Source organism: Neoarius graeffei, chromosome 18 (assembly GCF_027579695.1).
Source record: "Neoarius graeffei isolate fNeoGra1 chromosome 18, fNeoGra1.pri, whole genome shotgun sequence".
Classification (NCBI taxonomy): Eukaryota; Metazoa; Chordata; class Actinopteri; order Siluriformes; family Ariidae; genus Neoarius; species Neoarius graeffei.
The window spans coordinates 64,382,501-64,405,723 of NC_083586.1; the positions used below are offsets into that span (position 1 = coordinate 64,382,501).

Genomic DNA, 23,223 nt, shown 5'->3' on the forward strand with positions numbered 1-23,223 from the left:
ACAATCAACAACATCAAATAAGTCTCATGTCCTGTAGTGGCTCCTGCACTGTTCCGTTCTGAAATGGGGGCAGCGCCCACTCCAGTGCAGACTCTGCTAGCAAATCAACCTAGAGCACAAATTACTGATATTTCTCAAAAATAAAAAGTCTTCGAGAAGGCTTTTATCCTCACCACTAGGTTTAATCTTTGAAATGCAACATAACTATAACTATAACACAACTTAATCTCAGATACTTCTCAAATAAAATGATCTGATTTCTCATAAAACTTCTGTTGGCTGAAATATCTACTGTACAAAGATATTCAGATGAACATCGCTTTCAAATACAATCCTAAAATAAACACTGCAAAAAAAATGATAGCAAGTGAAAATATCTTGAAAACAGTTGAAATGATCTAGAATTTCCTATTAGAAGAATAAAAGACACCAATTCTGAGATTATTAAAACTAGTTCTAGATTGCAACCAACTTATTCTAAGATGTCTTATCAAGTAAAAATATCTGTCCATGCAGCAAGATAATTTCACTAGTATTAAGTAATTTTCTCCTCAAATTCAGTTTTCAATTTTTTGCAGTGAAACAACACACAAAAACGATTGAAACTTGATCACATTTGTCTTATCAGTGTGTCCTCAGGGGCAGTTCAGTCATACCTGGCATTTTTCAGGTAGTGTGAGATTCACATCTGAAAAAAGAGCAAAGGACCCAACTTTTATTTTTAGGAAGAAGAAGAAGAACTTTATTCATCACACGTACACTTGTGAAAGTCCTGTCTGCATTTAACCCATCTGAAGCAGTGGACACACACATGCACACACACAGGGAAGTACAGGGAATTCTAAAGCTATTAAGATTTCTGTTACGTTTTACATGAAGATTCTGTTAACATGATGCAGCTGTATGTCACTGGCACCCCATATTTAAAGATGTGAATAAAAGTATTTCGATTCATTTGTGCTCAAACAGTTTGAGAGACATTAACCCCATTAACACCCAGATGATTCCAGGCATGTCTGATTTGTTTGTGCATCATTTGTGGACCAAAAAAAAAAAGGTGCTCAAACAATTTTGGGACTAATGGAATGTTAAGTTTAGGGTGAGTGTTAATTATACTATATGTTTACACTGTTGCACAAACAATGGACAAACGAATCAGGCATGCTTAGAGCCAGTTGGGAGTTAATGTGGTGCTGGATGACGTCACATCATTAAAACATTTAATGGTTAATCTGTGGTTGGTAGAAGAGAACAACTGGACTTGCTTGAAAAGTCTTGAAGACGTTTCGCCTCTCGTCCGAAAGGCATCCTCAGTTCTGTCTGTCTAATAGGGAGTATCAAGTATTTATCCTCTCATGGATCATCATAGAATCCGAATCAGAATGCTGATGGCTGCATTGTAGGTACTCTCACAGATATGTTTCTATGCACTTTGGGATGAGTTCCCTTCGACTGGTGTGGGAGTATGAGAGGACTTCCAGAAAACTGGCAGACATCTTAGCCAGAGAGGATCGTTCATTTTTGTCAACCTGGAATGACCATCACTGAACAGAGGTGGGTGTCTATGACATCTATCAGCCACCTACAATGCAGCCATCAGCATTCTGATTCGGATTCTATGATGATCCATAAATACTTGATACTCCCTATTAGACAGACAGAACTGAGGATGCCTTTCGGACGAGAGGCGAAATGTCTTCAAGACTTTTCAAGCAAGTCCAGTTGCTCTCTTCTACCAACCACAGATTACTGTGTACCTGGATGACTGAGTATCTTCACAGATATTTAATGGTTAAGTTCTCCAAAACTGTTTGAGCATAAATTTAAATTTTTATGCACAAGTGAAATCGAAACATGTTGTTGGTTTTTTTCACTTTCTCATCATATGGGCTGCCAACTTCATGGAGGAACATGATCTACTGCATTATTAACACTCAGTGCGTTTACATGCACATCCAAATCGAGCTACTGTCGGTAATTGAGCTAAGGGTCCCAGCAGGGGTGCCAGAGAAATCCAATCCTACATGCACACAAGGAAATTGAGCTATTGTGTGAGGTACATTGTGCACCCGAGCCACAGGTGGCGCTACACGCCCCATCGTGTTGGTACACTTCCGGTTGTCGTCATGAAGAAGAGCTATTCAAGAGTATAAACAAAGTTATCAGTTCCGTGTTCACAAGACGAACACATTATATGAGCATATACTAGACTATATGATTCAAAGCTGATGAATTTTACTTAGACCTTGTTTAAATTGCAGTGTGTGTATTTCTCATCTCACTACTTTCTACACTACTAACTACTGTTGTCATGCCAACCGAGGCTGCTGTGTTTCCGGCTTGTGGTCTCGTCACTCGTCACTTCCAGAAGGGGCAGTGCTGAAGTAAGTAGCTCGACTACGTAGCTCGATAGGGTTTACATGCACTAAGTAGCTTGGCTACAATCGCATAATCTAGGTCGCGTAGCTCGATTACGAGAAATCCAGGTCAGTTCGATTTCAGCCGAGCTAAGGTGTTGACATGGCATTTAGAACTTTAATTTCAGTCGAGCTATGGCAGAAATTCGATCTTCTCTATGTGCATGTAAACGCACTGACTAACTCTGATCTACATGAATACACCACCAGTAACGTGAACAAAGTAAATTAACATCCAGTATATTAGTTGACATTAAATGTTAAAGAAGTCTATCTGCATTAGTGATGTAACCATTTAATGCATCAATCAAATCAATCAAAGTCCTTCCCACGCCATGTGGCGCATAGGGCGGCGCTGATCTGTTTCCATAGCCCTCGGCCTCTCGCCTATTACATAGCTAGGGTTACAGGTTATTATTACTTTTTATTATCCAGATTCTTTAGATAGTTAATACTGCATGTCAAACAAATGTAGATTAAATAGTACTGCTAAAATTTAAATGGATTGTCCATGTGAAGGAATACCTTGAATAAAAAAAATGATAAGACATAATACCTGGAAAACAAAACACTTATTGTTTCAATGTGTTTAGAAACAAAACTTATTAACAAGCATCTCTAAAATATTAAATGTTTTAGAAATGATTGATTTTGAACAAAATATAATATTCTTGAAATGTACAGAATCTTCAATTAAAAGAACTAGTTTCTTAAAAGGGGCGGCACGGTGGTGTAGTGGTTAGCGCTGTCGCCTCACAGCAAGAAGGTCCTGGGTTCGAGCCCCGTGGCCGGCGAGGGCCTTTCTGTGTGGAGTTTGCATGTTCTCCCCGTGTCCGCGTGGGTTTCCTCCGGGTGCTCCGGTTTCCCCCACAGTCCAAAGACATGCAGGTTAGGTTAACTGGTGACTCTAAAGTGAGCGTAGGTGTGAATGTGAGTGTGAATGGTTGTCTGTGTCTATGTGTCAGCCCTGTGATGACCTGGAGACTTGTCCAGGGTGTACCCCGCCTTTCACCCGTAGTCAGCTGGGATAGGCTCCAGCTTGCCTGCGACCCTGTAGAAGGATAAAGCGGCTAGAGATAATGAGATGAGATGAGTTTCTTAAAAGCTGGCATTCATTGGAGTCTGACACAAAATAGTTTTTATTTATATTATTATATAATGAATATTTTATTTTTGTAGAATGTTATACCAGAGATACTGACAACGGCAAACAACCGACATAGCAAAATAATAATGATTTCTGCTAAATAACTTAAATAAACTCAAGTGATTTGGAAGTGATTTAAATTTTATACTTTCCCCACAATGACCTTAAATTAACTGTCCATAGGTGTGGATACAATGAATGAAAGGGTTAAAATATGAAAACAGGAATGATGAAAAATTTAATTCCACCATGTTCCTAAATATTGGCATGAGATAGAAAATATAATAGAAAAAAATATATAATATCTGTTACCTCAAAAGATGTACAAGCCCAAATCAGAAAAAGTTGGGACAGTATATTGAAATCAACACAGAAGACATCCATCCATCCATTATCAATAACCGCTTATCCTGTGCAGGGTCATGGGCAAGCTGGAGCCTATCCCAGCTGACTATGGGTGAAAGGCGGGGTACACCCTGGACAAGTCGCCAGGTCATCACAGGGCTGACACATAGACACAGACAACCATTCACATTCACACCTACGGTCAATTTAGAGTCACCAGTTAACCTAACCTGCATGTCTTTGGACTGTGGGGGAAACCGGAGCACCCGGAGAAAACCCACACGGACACGGGGAGAACATGCAAACTCCACACAGAAAGGCCCTCGCCGGCCCCGGGGCTCGAACCCAGGACCTTCTTGCTGTGAGGTGACAGTGCTAACCACTACACCACCGTGCCGCCCCAGAACTAGATCTTTTCTGAAAACTTCACTCAGATCATGATATGGAATTTGCCTGGAATGGAAGACAAATTTAGGGGCTCAGACGTCTGTGGAGGGACGGTGACCTCTACTGGAGGTTGAGCAGATCATAGGCAAGAAGAGTGGCAGAATGAACTCTATCTGATAATTTTACCAGCAGACCAATTAATGTGAGGATTGTGTTGTTTCAACCAGGGATCGCCCAGAACCAAAGGTGCTTTAGGAGAAGAGATGATCTTAAACTGCTTTCCCTACAATTGCCAGACAGGACCAAACTTACAGGAACAGTACAGTGGGTGATTTGAGTCAGAAATGTTCCATTTATAGCATTGGCAGTGCATGGAGATTTAAGCTATTCAAGGGGAATACCAAATTGGAGAGCCAACTCTTTATCCAAAAAATTACCTTCAGCACCAGAGTCAATCAAAGCAAGGAGAGGCATGTAAACTGCTGGTGACACAGGGTAGCTTGAATTTGTGTCTTTGTGGAATCTGAGACAGAGAAAACTGTCTGGCTTGATAATATTCCCACAACTACTGGTGAGTCCTGTCATACTGGTCAGACTGGACAGGCAGCTAGGAAGTGACCAAGCTCATCCACTCTAAACCTGCAGAGGCACTCAGCAGGAAAAATATTTGCTTGACCCAACTGTATGGGTTCTTTTTCTGAAGTAATAGGAAGTGAAGAGACTCAGGTCTCAGGGCTTGAGCAAACTCCAGTTTTCACAAGGGATGGCAGAAGAGGAGTGGTGAGTGGTGTTGGAAACTGACCAGCCTTCTCCCTGCGTTGTTCACATAGCCAATTATCTACTGTGATGACAAGGGAAACAAGAGAGTCAAAGTTAGTTGATTCATCACAAGTGGCCGGTTCATCCTTTAATTGCTCACAAAGTCCATTCAAAAACACTCCCTGTAAGGCCAGGTTGTTCCAGCCAGCATCTGCTGCCAGCATACTAAACTCCACTGAGTAATCAGCCAGACTTCTTGTCCCCTGGAGAAGATTTAGCAGATGTTTTGAGGCATCTCCACAATGATCAGGATGATCAAACACACTTTTCACCTTCGCAACAAACTCTCTTAGCCAAAGAGTGCAAGGCTGGTTAGCTTTTATTGCTTCCACCTAAGCCAAAGCCCTTCGCCTCAGTAATCCCACAATGTAATGCACTTTGGATGGGCCTGGAGGGAAAGTCAACAGGTGCTGGATAAACACCAGGGAGCACTGGATGAGGAAGCTTCTGCATTTATTCAAGTCTCCAGCAAAGGGTTCTGGGTATGGAGCATACAATTATCTGGGTGAAGGAGACACTGAAGGTAGAGTTGTAGGAGCAAGCTGACTTGGCTGAGCTGCAGAAGTGAGTTAATTAGTTGGCAAGGTAACTTGTTTGGTTAATTGAGTCATTTGATCTACCATTGCCTGATGGTGGTTTGCGAGGGTTTGAATGAGCTGTTCATGTTGTACAAGTAGTAGTCCTTGACTGGAAACTGCCTTTAGAATGATGGCTAGTTCTGGGTTTCAATGCACTGGGTCCCTGCTGGCCAGATAATTCTGTTAAGTGTGTAGACAAGACTGGACCCAAAAGCAAGACTCAAGACTGGCAGTTCAGTCAGTAGGGTTGATTTATGAGACAAAAGCAAGCAGACGATCAGGGGTTTTCCAGGGGATCTGAGTGGACAGGTGGAGCAGGCAGACTGAGGTGGCAGGCAGACAGGTATCAGGAAGGCAGTGGATCAAACTAGTAGACTAAATGATCTGGAGAAGATTGGATTACAGACCCAGAGCATGAATACTGCTGGATCTTGATTGCTGGATGGATAACAGGTGTATGGGCAGATTGGCAGGAGGAGTTGATTGGCTGAAGCAGGAGAGTGGGAGAGCAGGACAGCCACACCCAGACACTCACACACACATTGACAAAATGAGAAACAAAGGGGAGGAGAAAAAGCTGAGACACAAGGAATGAGGAGGAAGCAAAACTGGACCATGACAGTACCTCCCCCTCAACGGGAGCCTCCAGGTGACAATGACAAAATCGTGATGACAGTCACCTGTTGGCATCACCTGTTTCAAAGCACATCATTATTTAATTTTTTACCTCATTACTAACCCTAAATTGCCCCCATCCCAACTTTTTTTTTTAATGTGTTGCAGGTCTGAAATGCAGGAATTGATGTATATTAACAAATGAAATTAAGTTGACAAACAAAACATGAAATATCTTGGGTTCATTTTGTCTGCAATGACACATAAATCAAAGTCAATTTAGAAATCACTGCTTTCTTTTTTTATTTTATTTTATTTGCATGTTCCAGACTGTCCCAATTTTTTTTTTTTTTCTAATTTGGGGTTAAATTTCTTGAAAGGAATCCGGAGTTGTATTCGTGCTTTTCTGGTTTACTTACCGGGAAGGGAAGCATCAAATGTTGTAACTATTGTGAGTAACAAAACAGCGACTCCTGGAGAAGAGAAACAGGAATGAATTTTATTATTTATTCATATTGAATTCACTCATTCACTCATGAAAGCTCCTGGTCAGGGAGGTGGAGGATCCAGAACCTTTCCCAGAAACTCTATCAGCATATATGTCATGCCAATTCTACTGAAAACACTATCTGATCAAGAGATCATTTTTTTGTGCTAGACATACATGTCTATAATATATACAGGGTGGGCAAAAAGTAGGTATACACTGTTTTGTGTCCCGATATGTATAAAGTGTATACCTACTTTTGGTCAACCCTGAATAGTCGGTGCCTAAAAGCTCGTGATGAGTATATTAGCAAAATATTTACAAAGGCACAAAATCAAACTGAATAGAATAGTAATATTATAGTATATTAATCACTGAATTGAGTCCTGTCATGTATTTCATCTCAGTAAATTGTTATATTGTCTTGTGACAGTGATACCAATAATGAGATACACATTGCAGTTATGATACATATTTATTCCTTTCTTTGATGCCGCATGCCATGCACCAGAAAAAAACACCACCACATTTATTATGGTGTGATTCTGCTGGGCACCTGGTGGACAGCAGTGTACCAGTGCTTTCATTTTACATCATTACTATATAGTTCCATCCATCTATCTATTATATGTAACTGCTTGTTCTATACAGGGTTGTGGGCAAGATGGAGCCTATCCCAGGTGACTATGGGCGAGAGGCGGGGTTCACCCTGGACAAGTCGCCAGATCATCGCAGGGCTGACACATAGAGACAAACAACCATCCACACTCACATTCACACTTAAGGTTAATTTAGAACAACCAATTAGCCTAACCTCCATGCCTTTGGACTGTGGGGGAAACCGGAGCACCCGGAGGAAACCCACGCGGACACGGGGAGAACATGCAAACTCCACACAGTGAACCCAGAACCTTCTGGCTGTGAGGCAACAGTGCTAACCACTACACTACCATGCCACCCTACTATATAGTTGCCATCCAATATTATCAGACATAAGAAGTAATGAATATTGATCCATGGTAGTTTAGATTATCTACCACTCAGGAAAGATGCTCATAATTGCTATTGAACTGCAATAGTTATATGTTTACATGAGTGTGCAGAGTAAGACACCATTCAGGTAAAAAAGCATACAATGCAAAGATACACACTATGAAAACAAAATAGTAGGATAAAAACCTTCAGGAGAAAACCAACTGGAAAACATCCTCCCCGACTGAGTGCAGCGTATGAGCTCTGAGGGTTCGAACTGCAATATTGATATTTAATCTTGATATGTCAAATAGTTGTCTGGTTCCAACTGTCAACTGTCCAACAAGCTCGCGGATGAATAAAACTGTTTTAACTCATTTTATATGAAACTATCATGAATATTTTCTATAAAATATGTTTGTCAATAATCCCATGTCATTTTGGAAAAAGATAATTAAAAATTAAGCGCTTGATGAAAACCCATCTGCCTTATGGAAATAAAGATATAAAATGTGTTTTCCAGTGGAAAAGTGTTTATGAGATACGTTGCCTTGCCCTTACGATTGTGTTCCCTGTGGTGGTACACGTACATCATTCATACAGTCACAAACGCCATCAAAAATCAGATTGAAGCTTTACCACATTCTCTTAAATATGGTGCTTTGCTCCGCTATAAACAATGTATGAACACACTATCCGTATATATAAAAGGCCAAGGGAAATGCAAACCATATTTTTATGTTTTATATGATTTATTTCAAATAAGTGTCGCAAATATGTAGCAGGGTTCAGGTAGCAGTATTACAAACTATTGAGTATAACGGACCAGTTGTGCATTTTTACTTTGGCAACTACAGATTTAATGTACTGTTTCTCTTATTTATATCATATTTTTTAAGGTTTTCATTTGACTAACCATCATATGTGTACTTATAAATATCATAAACAGATGCCTTATTTCTTAAAAAGAGATAAACCAGAAGTCAGATCAGAGTATTTGTATCACAGCTTTAACAACAGACAATATTGCAAATCGGCTTTACAGTAAAATAAAGACTTTAAACAGATGAACTAATTTTATCCATAATAAATGTGTTTATCCTTGAAGAGCAAGCCTGAGGCAACAGTGACTAGGAAAAACTCCCTCAGACGACATGAGCAAGAAACCTTAAGAGGAACCAGACTCAAAAGGGAACCCATCCTCATGATAACCATAAATATTGATTAGAAATAACTCGTGATTATAAACAATCTGTTTCTATAAGTTAATAGAAGCATAAAAAATATTGTACTGCTATTAAATAAAATGTTCGTAAAAGGAGCATTAACGTGAAATATAAATGACAAACCCAACACCTCTGTATATGAATAGAGGGACTTACGTTTCAATAGAGGAATCATCTCTCTCTATCTCTTGAGGAGTCTAACTCTCCTGGGTGTCTATGAACACATTCTTGCTCGAAATAAGAGGAAGTGAAAATGGGAAAATCCAAACAGAGCTGTATACTAAATGGCATATTTTTTTGTACATATCTCTGAATCTAAAATATTTGCATCTGGTACTTTAAAGATACCATTACTGGAAAAGCAGTGCATCATCTTTTGCATCTCTCTCTCTCTCTCTCTCTCTCTCTCTTGTTCTCTCTGAGACTGGCCAAGGCCAACGTAAAGACCTGTATAAAAAAGCAGACTTAACGATGCAATTAATAAAACAAACTAATGACAGTCTGCTTCCCTAACTAACCAAAAGTGCAGACGAAACACTCACATCCAACAAAAATGGCTCCCAGTGGCTTCAGTAAAACACAAAAAAAGATAATCGTTACACAAAAAGAAACATCTACAAGAAACCAGATGACTGAAGCCAAAATGGTCGGACTACTCTCATATCATATAAATACACAAGCTTAGGGTCCCTCTGGTGGTGTCTTATACTCCATCACAATGCTGATGTCACCACACCTGCAAATGGGGGAAAGTAAATGTGTAAATATAGCAATAAACAATAAAAAGATGGTTGTTCTGTCTGGATTTGTCTCTGTTGTCTTGCTACGTCTCCCTCTCATTCTCACATGTCCCCAGGGATGGAAGAGCTGCTGCAAGTTCAATGGCAAAATCCCATAAATCCACAGGTTAGGCAAACTCTGCTGTAGTGGTTAGCACTGTCACCTCACAGCAAGAAGGTTCTGGGGTCAAGCCCAGTGACCGACAGGTGCCTTTCTGTCTGGAGTTTGCATGTCCTCCTGTGTCTGCATGGGTTTCCTCCGGGTGCTCCGGTTTCCCCCACAGTCCAAAGACATGCAGGTTAGATTAACCAGTGTTCTCCCAGAGTGCTTTTGCATGTCGGGCCTGACACGTTTTAATTTCATGCCGACACGCTTAAAATTTGCCAACATGCTATTTCTTTGCTCTGTCACTCACTGAAAATTGCCCTGTCAACTCTCACGACTTGGCCGAGAGACTCACGATTTTTTGCACTGAATCACACAGTGAAAGGATGTTCATGATTGATTGACTGCAGGAAGTCCTCCAGTGAAATTGCATCTTACTTTGTCATCATTTCCACGTTACCGGTGAGAAAGATGCACCTGGTGAAAACAAGTGACACTGATTCTGGATCAGAGGTGTCAGTAACAGTGTTGAGAACACAAGCTTGAAGCAGCCTTCAAACATGGCCACCATGAACTGCAACTCCCAAGAACCACAGTGCCCCCTGTATCCAGTTTATTAAATGCACCTGTCTCTCATTATCATCATCAACAACCCTATATAAACACCACTCTCACTCACAGTGAAGTATTGCTCAGTGTTTCCTTCCTGTCATAACCAAGCCATTTATTTTCTGCCTGCCTGTCAATCAGTCATTCAAACTCTGAGGAGAACACCAGCAGATGCCCAGTGACCTCAACACCAAGATGGTTCAGCTCACTGTTGTGATGTCTCAGGCACTCCTAACACGCCCTGAAGCCTCTGTAAGCTCCACAAAGCTCCTCCCATTACCTGAGAAATATGCTGGTTTTGCTGCCACCTATAAGGGATTTCTTCTCCAATGCTCCCTTTATTTCTCATACCTCATCGGCATTTCCGATGATCAAAAGATCACAAAGTTTCTCACGCTGCTGAGTGGTAAAACTCTTCAGTGGGCAAGTGCTGTCTGGTAGCACGGAGGTGAACACACTACATCTTACGATCATTTCCTGGAATTATTTAAGCGAGTCTTCGATCATGAACCTAAGGGCATCGACGTCGGAGAGAGTCTGCTGACCATTAAGCAGGGAAATAGAAGAGTCGCCGAATATGCTCTGGACTTTCGAACCCTAGCTGCCGGCAGTGGCTGGAATGAGCCAGCTTTAAAGGCTACTTTTTACTAAGGTCTATGTACAGAAGTGTTGAGTGAGCTGGCATGTCGAGATGAACACTTAAGACTCATCAATCTAGCTATCCAATTGGATCATCTGGTAAGCAGTAGACCAACTTTACAAAATGCTGCCATGCTGTCTCCAGCCACTCACGTGCCCACACCCATGGAGGTATCTCAGGCTCATCTGAAGCATTCAGAGAAAGAGAGAGAGAGAGAGAGAGAGACAAGAAAACACGAGGGTTTGTGCATCTACTGTGGTGATCCTAACCATCTTATTTCTAAATATCCTGTTCATCTGCCTCGTGGCAATTCTACATGTCCTGCTGAAGCATACACTTTACATCATTACTATATAGTTCCATCCACCCATCTGTTATCCATAACTGCTTGTCTTGTGCAGGGTCGTGGGCAAGCTGGAGCCTATCCCAGCTGACTATGGGCGAGAGGCGGGGTACACTCTGGACAAGTCGCCAGGTCATCACAGGGCTGACACATAAAGACAAACAACCATTCACACTCACATTCACACTTGTGGTTAATTTAGGCTACGTTCACACTGCAGGCTGAAGTGACTCAAATCCGATCTTTTCGCCCATATGTGACCTGTATCCGATCTTTTATTGACAATATGAACGACACAGATCCGATTTTTTCAAATCCGACCCAGGCCGTTTGGATATGTGGTCCTAATTCCGATTCCTATCCGCTCTTTTCATATGCGACTTCAGTCTGAACCGCCAGGTCGCATTCATCCGACTTACACGTCATCAACAAGCCACAAACATCACTATTCTGCGCTGAAGTAGGCGGCGGGTCTCTCAAAAAAAGTTACAACAACATGGCGCATAATCACGGGCGCAGATAGAGGGGGGAACGGGTGGGATTCGTCCCACCCAGATTTAAATTTACTTCGTTCGGTCCCCCCCCCCACTTTGCATAAGGCAAACCTCACGGAAAAATCAAAAGACTAATTACCATTCGGTTTATTGAGGTGCACAGCAGTGTATACATAGTTGCAACAATTCACATAAAACAAAGACTGATATTCGGTTGGTTGAGCTGCGCAGACTGCACAAGTTGCAAGCTCGAGCTTGGTTGCTCTAGTAACCCACAACAAGTTTGACAGGCATATCGGGGTTGGGGTTGGTTTGCTGGCAGCTTTGTCCCCCCCAGTTTTTTGTCCCCCCCAGTTCAAAAAACGTATCTGCGCCCCTGCGCATGACATCAATGCGAGGGACGCTTCAGGTTGTGAAGGTTCTGAATCTTCTCAATGGAAGGACGCAGAGGTTAGGGAGCTGATTTCCATTTGGGGGGATACAGCTATTCAAGCTAGATTGGATGAGTCATACCGCAACCGGGCGGTTTTACTTCCGTAAACACTGGCCATGCTCACTGCGTGTGACGTCATCGTATCCTGCAATGCGCATGCGGAACACTTTTAGGTCGCTTTTCGTTCATACTGAGGATCACATACAAGTCGCATATATTTGTTAATGTGAACGACCTCACAAAAAAATCGGATTTCACAATAAAATCGGAATTGAGCATTAAGCCTTGCAGTGTGAACGTAGCGTTAGAGCCATCAATTAGCCTAACCTCCATGTCTTTGGACTGTGGGGGAAACCGGAGCACCTGGAGGAAACCCACACAGACAGGGGGAGATCATGCAAACTCCACACAGTGAACCCAGAACCTTCTTGCTGTGAGGCAACAGTGCTAACCACTACACCACTGTGCCAGCCTACTATATAGTTACCATCCAATATTATCAGACATAAGAAGTAATTAATATTGATCCATGGTAGTTTAGATTATCTACCACTCAGGAAAGATGCTCATAATTGCTATTGAACTGCAATAGTTATGTTTACATGAGTGTGCAGAGTAAGACATCATTCAGGGCAAAACAAAACATACAATGCAAAGATACATGACACGCTATGAAAAAACAAAACAAAACAAAACAGTAGGATAAAAACCTTCAGGAGAAAACCAACTGGAAAACATCCTCCCCGACTGAGTGCAGTGTATGAGCTCTGAGGGTTCGAACTGCAATATTGATATTTAATTTTATGTCAAATAGTGGTGGCACGGTGGTGTAGTGGTTAGCGCTGTCGCCTCACAGCAAGAAGGTCCGGGTTCGAGCCCCGTGGCCGGCGAGGGCCTTTCTGTGCGGAGTTTGCATGTTCTCCCCGTGTACGCGTGGGTTTCCTCCGGGTGCTCCGGTTTCCCCCACAGTCCAAAGACATGCAGGTTAGGTTAACTGGTGACTCTAAATTGACCGTAGGTGTGAATGTGAGTGTGAATGGTTGTCTGTCAGTACGTTTACATGCACATCCAAATCGAGCTGCTGTCGGTAATCGAGCTAAGGGTCCCAGCAGGGGTGCCAGAGAAATCCAATCCTACATGCACACAAGGGAATTGAGCTATTGTGTGAGGTACATTGTGCACCCGAGCCACAGGTGGCGCTACACGCCCCATCGTGTTGGTACACTTCCGGTTGTTGTCATGACGAAGAGCTATTCAAGAGTATAAACAAAGTTATCAGTTCCGTATTCACAAGAAATTTTACTGGTCGAAATCACTACAAATTGCTCTAATGACAGATTTGATGACATTTCCTGTACATTTTATTTATCTTTTTATTACATCCACCTGCCAAGGGACTACAGGCGGAAATTAGCATGTAGGGGAGAGTGGGGTAAGATGAGCCACTTTTTACATTTTTCATCATAACTACATGTTAAAGCCATTTTTGCTTCCAGTCTACACACCATACCAAATTTCAAAGTGTACTGTTACTATCTGAGCAAAACATAATTGATAAGCTCTTATGGTTAGAGTGATATTACCTCTTGAAAAAAAAATGTCAAGTGGCTCAACTTACCCCATGCACGGGGTAAGATGAGCCACTGTGTGGGGTAAATTGAGCCAACACAAAACATGTTAGGTTAACAAAGTAAACAACTTTTATTATTAGAAATGCAATCAATGAATCAAGTCAAGTCAATCAAGTGGGGGATAGGGCCGTTGCATAGAGAAGGGGAGATGAAGAGAGAGGTGATAGAACGAGGGATAGATAGGGATAGATAGGGAGGGATAGATAGATGGATAGAGAGAGATATATGCGTAGATAGATAGAAAGAGGGATGGTTAGAGAGGGAATGAGAGATATACTATCTTATAGAAATTACTAAAACAGTAGAATAGTGCCAAAAGAATCTTATTTCTTTCAGTAGGTTAAAACATTGCTAAAACATGCAGCAATCATTCCATCAATCATTCAATCATTTCATCATTATTCAATGTTCCAAGTGTTCAAATGGCAAGGGAACACCATTTGCCTCTCCCTCCGTGCTGTCCCCCCAACAGTAAAGGGGCGGGGCAATTTTTTCACAATATCCTGTCTTGACAGGACAGCCTCATCTTTCTCTTTGAAGACAAAGGTTGGCTTTCTTGCAGAGCCGTGGCATGACCGGCTTCTTTTGAGAAATCTTGCCTCTATTTCCAAGACATCCAATTTGATTATCTGGCCAATGAAGAAATGCACTTTCTTCTTCTCCGTGTATTTTGCCACAACATAATCCCCCACATCTAACAACTGGTCTTCCTCATCTGATGTCATATATATATATATATATATGTTGTTGTCATATATGACCAGTAAATGTGAAAACTTAAGTGTCATCCATATTGGGTAAGCTCAGCCACCAATGGGGTAAGTTGAGCCAGTGGCTCAACTTGCCCCACATCTAATGGCTCATCTTACCCCATGGCCACCATTTTGTAGAAAAATGCTAATAAAGGGGATTAGGCTAATCAAAATTATTTTTATTAGCATTCATATCATAGCTTAGAAAGCCACTAACTTAACCCTAATGTGTCTAAATATTATTCTACTTTTGTCTTCTCTAAATCATCTTCACTGTGGACAAACATGGAATTGACTTAGAAAGCACAAAAACACATTTTTATAAATATGTCCCTCACCTAGTTTGACATGTGGTGCTCCTCTCCACAAGTGTAAGTAAATGGTCCCGCCCCCCTTTGAATGTGGTCACATGGTCACATTTGTTTACTGTTTCTTAGAAACAGGGGGTGGCTCATCTTACCCCCTGGCTCATCTTACCCCGCTCTCCCCTACTGCTATAACCTGGTACAGACATCTGTCCTTACCACAAGGATAATGTTTAATTTGTACACTGCCCCTTTTAAAAATAAACTCTAAGAAGAGTGTTTGTAGTTTGTATGTACGAACAGAAGTGTTCCTAATAAAGTGGGCGGCTAAGGTGACGTGTCATGCCGACCGAGGCTGTTTTTTTTTTTTTTTTCCGACCGAGGCTGTTGTGTTTCCCGCTTGTGGTCTCGTCACTCGTCACTTCCGGAAGGGGCAGTGCTGAAGTAAGTAGCTGGACGACGTAGCTCGATACGGTTACATGCACTAAGTAGCTCGGCTACAATCGCATAATCTAGGTCGTGTAGCTCGATCACGAGAAATCAAGTTTGGTTCAATTTCAGCCGAGCTAAGGTGCTGACATGGCATTTAGAACTTCAACTTCAGTCGAGCAATGGCAGAAATTCGATTTTCTCTATGTGCATGTAAACGCACTGAGTGTCTCTGTGTCAGCCCTGTGATGACCTGGCGATTTGTCATGCAAACTCCAGACAGAAAGGCACCTGTCGGTCACTGGGCTTGACCCCAGAAGCTTCTTGCTGTGAGGTGACAGTGCTAACCACTACAGCAGAGTTTGCCTAACCTGTGGATTTATGGGATTTTGCCATTGAACTTGCAGCAGCTCTTCCATCCCTGGGGACATGTGAGAATGAGAGGGAGACGTAGCAAGACAACAGAGACAAATCCAGACAGAACAACCATCTTTTTATTGTTTATTGCTATATTTACACATTTACTTTCCCCCATTTGCAGGTGCGGTGACATCAGCATTGTGATGGAGTATAAGACACCACCAGAGGGACCCTAAGCTTGTGTATTTATATGATATGAGAGTAGTCCGACCATTTTGGCTTCAGTCATCTGGTTTCTTGTAGATGTTTCTTTTTGTGTAACGATTATCTTTTTTTGTGTTTCACTGAAGCCACTGGGAGCCATTTTTGTTGGATGTGAGTGTTTCGTCTGCACTTTTGGTTAGTTAGGGAAGCAGACTGTCATTAGTTTGTTTTATTAATTGCATTGTTAAGTCTGCTTTTTTATACAGGTCTTTATTACTTTGGCCTTGGCCAGTCTCAGAGAGAACGAGAGAGAGAGAGAGAGAGAGAGAGAGAGAGATGCAAAAGATGATGCACTGCTTCTCCAGTAATGGTATCTTTAAAGTATCAGATGCAAATATTTTAGATTCAGAGATATGTACAAAAAAATATGCCCATTTAGTATACAGCTCTGTTTGCATTTTCTCATTTTCACTTCCTCTTATTTTGAACAAGAACGTGTTCATAGACACCCAGGAGAGTTAGACTCCTCAAGAGATAGAGAGAGATGATTCCGCTATTGAAACGTAAGTACCTCTATTCGTATACAGAGGTGTTGGGTTTGTCATTTATATTTCACGTTGATGCTCCTTTTACGAACATTTTATTTAATAGCAGTACAATATTTTTATGCTTCTATTAACTTATAGAAACAGATTGTTTATAATCACGAGTTATTTCTAATCAATATTTATGGTTATCATGAGGATGGGTTCCCTTTTGAGTCTGGTTCCTCTTAAGGTTTCTTGCTCATGTCGTCTGAGGGAGTTTTTCCTAGTCACTGTTGCCTCAGGCTTGCTCATCAAGGATAAACACATTTATTACGGATAAAATTAGTTCATCTGTTTAAAGTCTTTATTTTACTGTAAAGCCGATTTGCAGAAGTGTCTCTTGTTAAAGCTGTGATACAAATAATCTGATCTGACTTCTGGTTTATCTCTTTTTAAGAAATAAGGCATCTGTTTATGATATTTATAAGTACACATATGATGGTTAGTCAAATGAAAACCTTAAAAAATATATAAATAAGAGAACCAGTACATTAAATCTGTAGTTGCCAAAGTAAAAATGCACAACTGGTCCGCTATACTCAATAGTTTGTAATACTGCTACCTGAACCCTGCTACATATTTGCGACACTTATTTGAAATAAATCATATAAAACATAAAAAAATATGGTTTGCATTTCCCTTGCCCTTTTATATATATGGATAGTGTGTACATACATTGTTTATAGCGGAGCAAAGCACCATATTTATGAGAATGTGGTAAAGCTTCAATCTGATTTTTGATGGCTTTTGTGACTGTATGAATGATGTACGTGTACCACCACAGGGAACCCAATCGTCAGGGCAAGGCAACGTATCTCATAAACACTTTTCCACTGGAAAACACATTTTATATCTTTATTTCCATAAGACAGATGGGTTTTCATCAAGCGCTTAATTTTTAATTATCTTTTTCCAAAATGACATGGGATTATTGACGAACATATTTTATAGAAAATATTCATGACAGTTTCATATAAAATGAGTTAAAACAGTTTTATTCATCCACAAGCTTGTTGGACAGTTGACAGTTGGAACCAGACAACTATTTGACATATCAAGATTAAATATCAATATTGCAGTTCGAACCCTCAAAGCTCATACGCTGCAGTCAGTCGGGGAGGATGTTTTCCAGTTGGTTTTCTCCTGAAGGTTTTTATCCTCCTGTTTTGTTTTCATAGCGTGTCATGTGTCTTTGCATTGTATGCTTTTTTACCTGAATGGTGTCTTACTCTGCACACTCATGTAAACATATAACTATTGCAGTTCAATAGCAATTATGAGCATCTTTCCTGAGTGGTAGATAATCTAAACTACCATGGATCAATATTCATTACTTCTTATGTCTGATAATATTGGATGGCAACTATATAGTAGGCTGGCACAGTGGTGTAGTGGTTAGCACTGTTGCCTCACAGCAAGAAGGTTCTGGGTTCACTGTGTGGAGTTTGCATGTTCTCCCCGTGTCCGCGTGGGTTTCCTCCGGGTGCTCCAGTTTCCCCCACAGTCCAAAGACATGGAGGTTAGGCTAATTGGTGGCTCTAAATTAACCATAAGTGTGAATGTGAGTGTGAATGGCTGTTTGTCTCTATGTGTCAGACCTGCGCTGATCTGGCGACTTGTCCAGGGTGAACCTCGCCTCTCGCCCATAGTCACCTGGGATAGGCTCCAGCTTGCCCACAACCCTGTACAGGACAAGCAGTTACATATAATAGATAGTTGGATGGAACTATATAGTAATGATGTAAAATGAAAGCGCTGGTACACTGCTGTCCACCAGGTGCCCAGCAGAATCACACCGTAATAAATGTGGTGGTGTTTTTTTTCTGGTGCATGGCATGCGGCATCAAAGAAAGGAATAGATATGTATCATAACTGCAATGTGTATATCATTATTAGTATCACTGTCACAAGACAATATAACAATTTACTGAGATGAAATACATGACAGGACTCAATTCAATGATTAATATACTATAATATGACTATTCTATTCAGTTTGATTTTGTGCCTTTGTAAATATTTTGCTAATATACTCATAACGAGCTTTTATGCACCGACTATACAGGGTTGACCAAAAGTAGGGATACACTTGTTCGAAATAAGAGGAAGTGAAAATGGGAAAATGCAAACAGAGCTGTATACTAAATGGGCATACTTTTTTTTGTGCATATCTCTGAATCTAAAATATTTGCATCTAGTCCCTCAAATATACCATTGCAAAGACCTGTATAAAAAAGTAGACTTAACAATGCAATTAATAAAACAAACTAACAACAGTCTGCTTCCCTAACTAACCAAAAGTGCAGACGAAACACTCACATCCAAAGATATACAACCCCGATTCCAAAAAAGTTGGGACAAAGTACAAATTGTAAATTAAAACGGAATGCAATAATTTACAAATTTCAAAAACTGATATTGTATTCACAATAGAACATAGACAACATATCAAATGTCGAAAGTGAGACATTTTGAAATTTCATGCCAAATATTGGCTCATCTGAAATTTCATGACAGCAACACATCTCAAAAAAGTTGGGACAGGGGCAATAAGAGGCTGGAAAAGTTAAAGGTACAAAAAAGGAACAGCTGGAGGACCAATTTGTAACTCTCTCTCTCTCTCTCTCTCTCATTATCTCTCGCCACTTTATCCTGTTCTACAGGGTCGCAGGCAAGCTGGAGCCTATCCCAGCTGACTACAGGTGAAAGGCGGGGTACACCCTGGACAAGTCACCAGGTCATCACAGGGCTGACACATAGACACGGACAACCATTCACACTCACATTCACACCTACGGTCAATTTAGTCACCAGTTAACCTAACCTGCATGTCTTTGGACTGTGGGGGAAACCGGAGCACCCGGAGGAAACCCACGCAGACACGGGGAGAACATGCAAACTCCGCACAGAAAGGCCCTCGCCGGCCACGGGGCTCGAACCCAGGACCTTCTTGCTGTGAGGCGACAGCGCTAACCACTACACCACCGTGCCGCCCCCCAATGTGCAACTCATTAGGTCAATTGGCAATAGGTCATTAACATGACTGGGTATAAAAAGAGCATCTTGGAGTGGCAGCGGCTCTCAGAAGTAAAGATGGGAAGAGGATCACCAATCCCCCTAATTCTGCTCCGACAAATAGCGGAGCAATATCAGAAAGGAGTTCGACAGTGTATAATTGCAAAAAGTTTGAACATATCATCATCTACAGTGCATAATATCATCAAAAGATTCAGAGAATCTGGAAGAATCTCTGTGCGTAAGGGTCAAGGCCGGAAAACCATACTGTGTGCCCGTGATCTTCGGGCCCTTAGACGGCACTGCATCACATACAGGCATGCTTCTGTATTGGAAATCACAAAATGGGCTCAGGAATATTTCCAGAGAACATTATCTGTGAACACAATTCACCGTGCCATCCGCCGTTGCCAGCTAAAACTCTATAGTTCAAAGAAGAAGCCGTATCTAAACATGATCCAGAAGCGCAGATGTCTTCTATGGGCCAAGGCTCATTTAAAATGGACTGTGGCAAAGTGGAAAACTGTTCTGTGGTAGACAAATCAAAATTTGATGTTCTTCATGAAAATCAGGGACGCCATGTCATTCGGACTAAAGAGGAGAAGGATGACCCAAGTTGTTATCAGCGCTCAGTTCAGAAGCCTGCATCTCTGATGGTATGGGGTTGCATTAGTGTGTGTGGCATGGGCAGCTTACACATCTGGAAAGACACCATCAATGCTGAAAGGTGTATCCAGGTTCTAGAGCAACATATGCTCCCATCCAGACGACGTCTCTTTCAGGGAAGTCCTTGCATTTTCCAACATGACAATGCCAAACCACATACTGCATCAATTACAGCATCATGGCTGCGTAGAAGAAGGGTCCGGGTACTGAACTGGCCAGCCTGCAGTCCAGATCTTTCACCCATAGAAAACATTTGGCACATCATAAAACGGAAGATATGACAAAAAAGACCTAGGACAGTTGTAGTGGCAGCTCCATCTACCTCTGCATGCCACCAAAGGAGCGGGTGAATAAGCAACCAGTCTGACGCGACAAAATCTTCCAACTCAGAATCTTTGGTTTAAAAAGTTTACTGACAAATAAAACATACAAAAACAAACAATTTCCTAGTCTATTTCTACTGTGGTGAGCTTAACTGGTTGGTGGTTCTTTCTTATGTTGGTCCATGCGCCGCTGAGCACCGTGCGCTGGTCAGAAAACTGTATCACCACCACCCGACCGTCTGAATGAGAAAACGGCACTTCACATGACTTATACACTACTGTATATCACGTGCATTACCCGGTAGTGATTAAACACTCTTCTAAACAACACTAAGTAATTTTTCTTCCTTTATGAATTTACACATTGTACATCAAAATAATATTCTAAGAAAATAACAATAATAATAATATATATATAATAATGAATTCAAAATAAAATCCATTCTCAATATGGCTCTTACAACAGTTGAGCAACTAGAATCCTACATTAGACAAGAATGGGTTAACATTCCTATCCCTAAACTTGAGCAACTTGTCTCCTCAGTCCCCAGACGTTTACAGACTGTTGTAAAGAGAAAAGGGGATGTCTCACAGTGGGAAACATGGCCTTGTCCCAACTTTTTTGAGATGTGTTGTTGTCATGAAATTTAAAATCACCTAATTTTTCTCTTTAAATGATACATTTTCTCAGTTTAAACATTTGATATGTCATCTATGTTTTATTCTGAATAAAATATGGAATTTTGAAACTTCCACATCATTGCATTCTGTTTTTATTTACAATTTGTACTTTGTCCCAACTTTTTTGGAATCAGAGTTGTACAAGAAACCAGATGACTGAAGCCAAAAGGGTCGGACTACTCTCATATCATATAAATACACAAGCTTAGGGTCCCTCTGGTGGTGTCTTATACTCCATCACAATGCTGATGTCACCACACCTGCAAATGGGCGAAAGTAAATGTGTAAATATAGCAATAAACAATAAAAAGATGGTTGTTTTGTCTGGATTTGTCTCTGTTGTCTTGATACGTCTCCCTCTCATTCTCACATGTCCCCAGGGATGGAAGAGCTGCTGCAAGTTCAATGGCAAAATCCCATAAATCCACAGGCTAGGCAAACTCTGGTGTAGTGGTTAGCACTGTCACCTCACAGCAAGAAGGTCCTGGGGTCAAGCCCAGTGGCCGACAGGTGCCTTTCTGTGTGGAGTTTGCATGTCCTCCCATGTCTGCATGGCTTTCCTCCGGGTGCTCCGTTTTCCCCCACAGCCCAAAGACATGCAGGTTAAATTAACCAGTGTTCTCCCAGAGTGCTTTTGCATGTCGGGCCTGACACGTTTTAATTTCATGCCAACACTTTAAATTTGCCAACATGCTATTTCTTTGCTCTGTCACTCACTGAAAATTGCCCTGTCAACTCTCATGACTTTGCCGTGAGACTCACAATTTTTTGCACTGAATCACACAGTGAAAGGATGTTCTTGACTGATTGACTGCAGGAAGCCAACCAAAGAAATTGCCTCTTACTTTGATTTAATCATTTCCACGTTACTGGCGAGAAATACGCACCTGGCGAAAACAAGTGACAGCGATTCTTGATCAGATGTGTCAGTAACAGTGTTGAGAACACAAGCTCAAAGCAGCCTTCAAACATGGCCACCATGAACTACAACTCCCAAGAACCACAGCACCTTCTGTCTCCAGTTTATTAAATGCACCTGTCTCCAGGGGCGCAGATACGTTTTTTGAACTGGGGGGGGACAAAGCTGCCAGCATCCTGACTTTCTAACTATGCCTGTGTGTTGCATGAGCGGCAGTCAGTCAACAACTCTTTGCAAAGTTTCCTTATGAAACAATATGCTTGCTGAAATTATGGCAGGGAACACCAGATTAAACATTAAAACTGCCTTCTGAGCACTGTATCTACAGGCTACCACCGAAAGAAGGAGGCTACCAGAAAGGCATCTCTACTCCGTACCAGGGGCGATTCTTGCATCTGATCTTTGGGGGTGCTTAGCCCCCAGAGCTGGCAGAGGCACCTGGCTTGAACGACAGTGTTTCCACGTTTATTCCACATTTAGACTAGACTTAACAATTGTAACTCCAGTCCGTACCTTCACATCTCGCTATGCCAGTAATACTCAGGTGCTACTTTGAGTTCCTCATCGGCGTGGAATCCAGTTAAAAAAAACACCATGTCGTAGCAAGCACTCGCGCGGACAGGCACCCCAATCAGAGGGGACGCAAGGAGGAGAGGTATTTTACTGGTCATAGAACTATCACGTAACAGGTGAATTCAAGAACACGCACACGGCCGCGCACACATTCATTGCGCAGTGCGCAAGGGCACTTATTTCTGAAAATTACGTCCAAAAGCAGTGTTTTTGAGGGTGCTGAGCTAGGGGGTGCTGAGCTCATTTTTGGGGGTGCTTGAGCACCCCCAAAAATAGGCTAAACATGCCCCTGCTCTGTACGATTTTACTTTCACTATGACATTACTTTGAAAAGACTATCAAAAAATTGCAAGGTGATATGATAAAGTAAGGCACAGTTTA

At 41.5% G+C, this 23,223-nt stretch overlaps 1 long non-coding RNA gene across 1 annotated transcript; it reads right to left on the minus strand.

Annotated features, from left to right (window-relative positions):
- Positions 1–26: 26 nt before the first annotated feature.
- Positions 27–8,112, minus strand: LOC132866825 (uncharacterized). Its single transcript, XR_009650630.1, has 4 exons — positions 7,975–8,112; positions 6,728–6,781; positions 657–688; positions 27–109 (listed from the first exon to the last, which is right to left on the minus strand). It is a non-coding gene; the product is annotated as an uncharacterized LOC132866825 (long non-coding RNA).
- Positions 8,113–23,223: the final 15,111 nt, after the last annotated feature.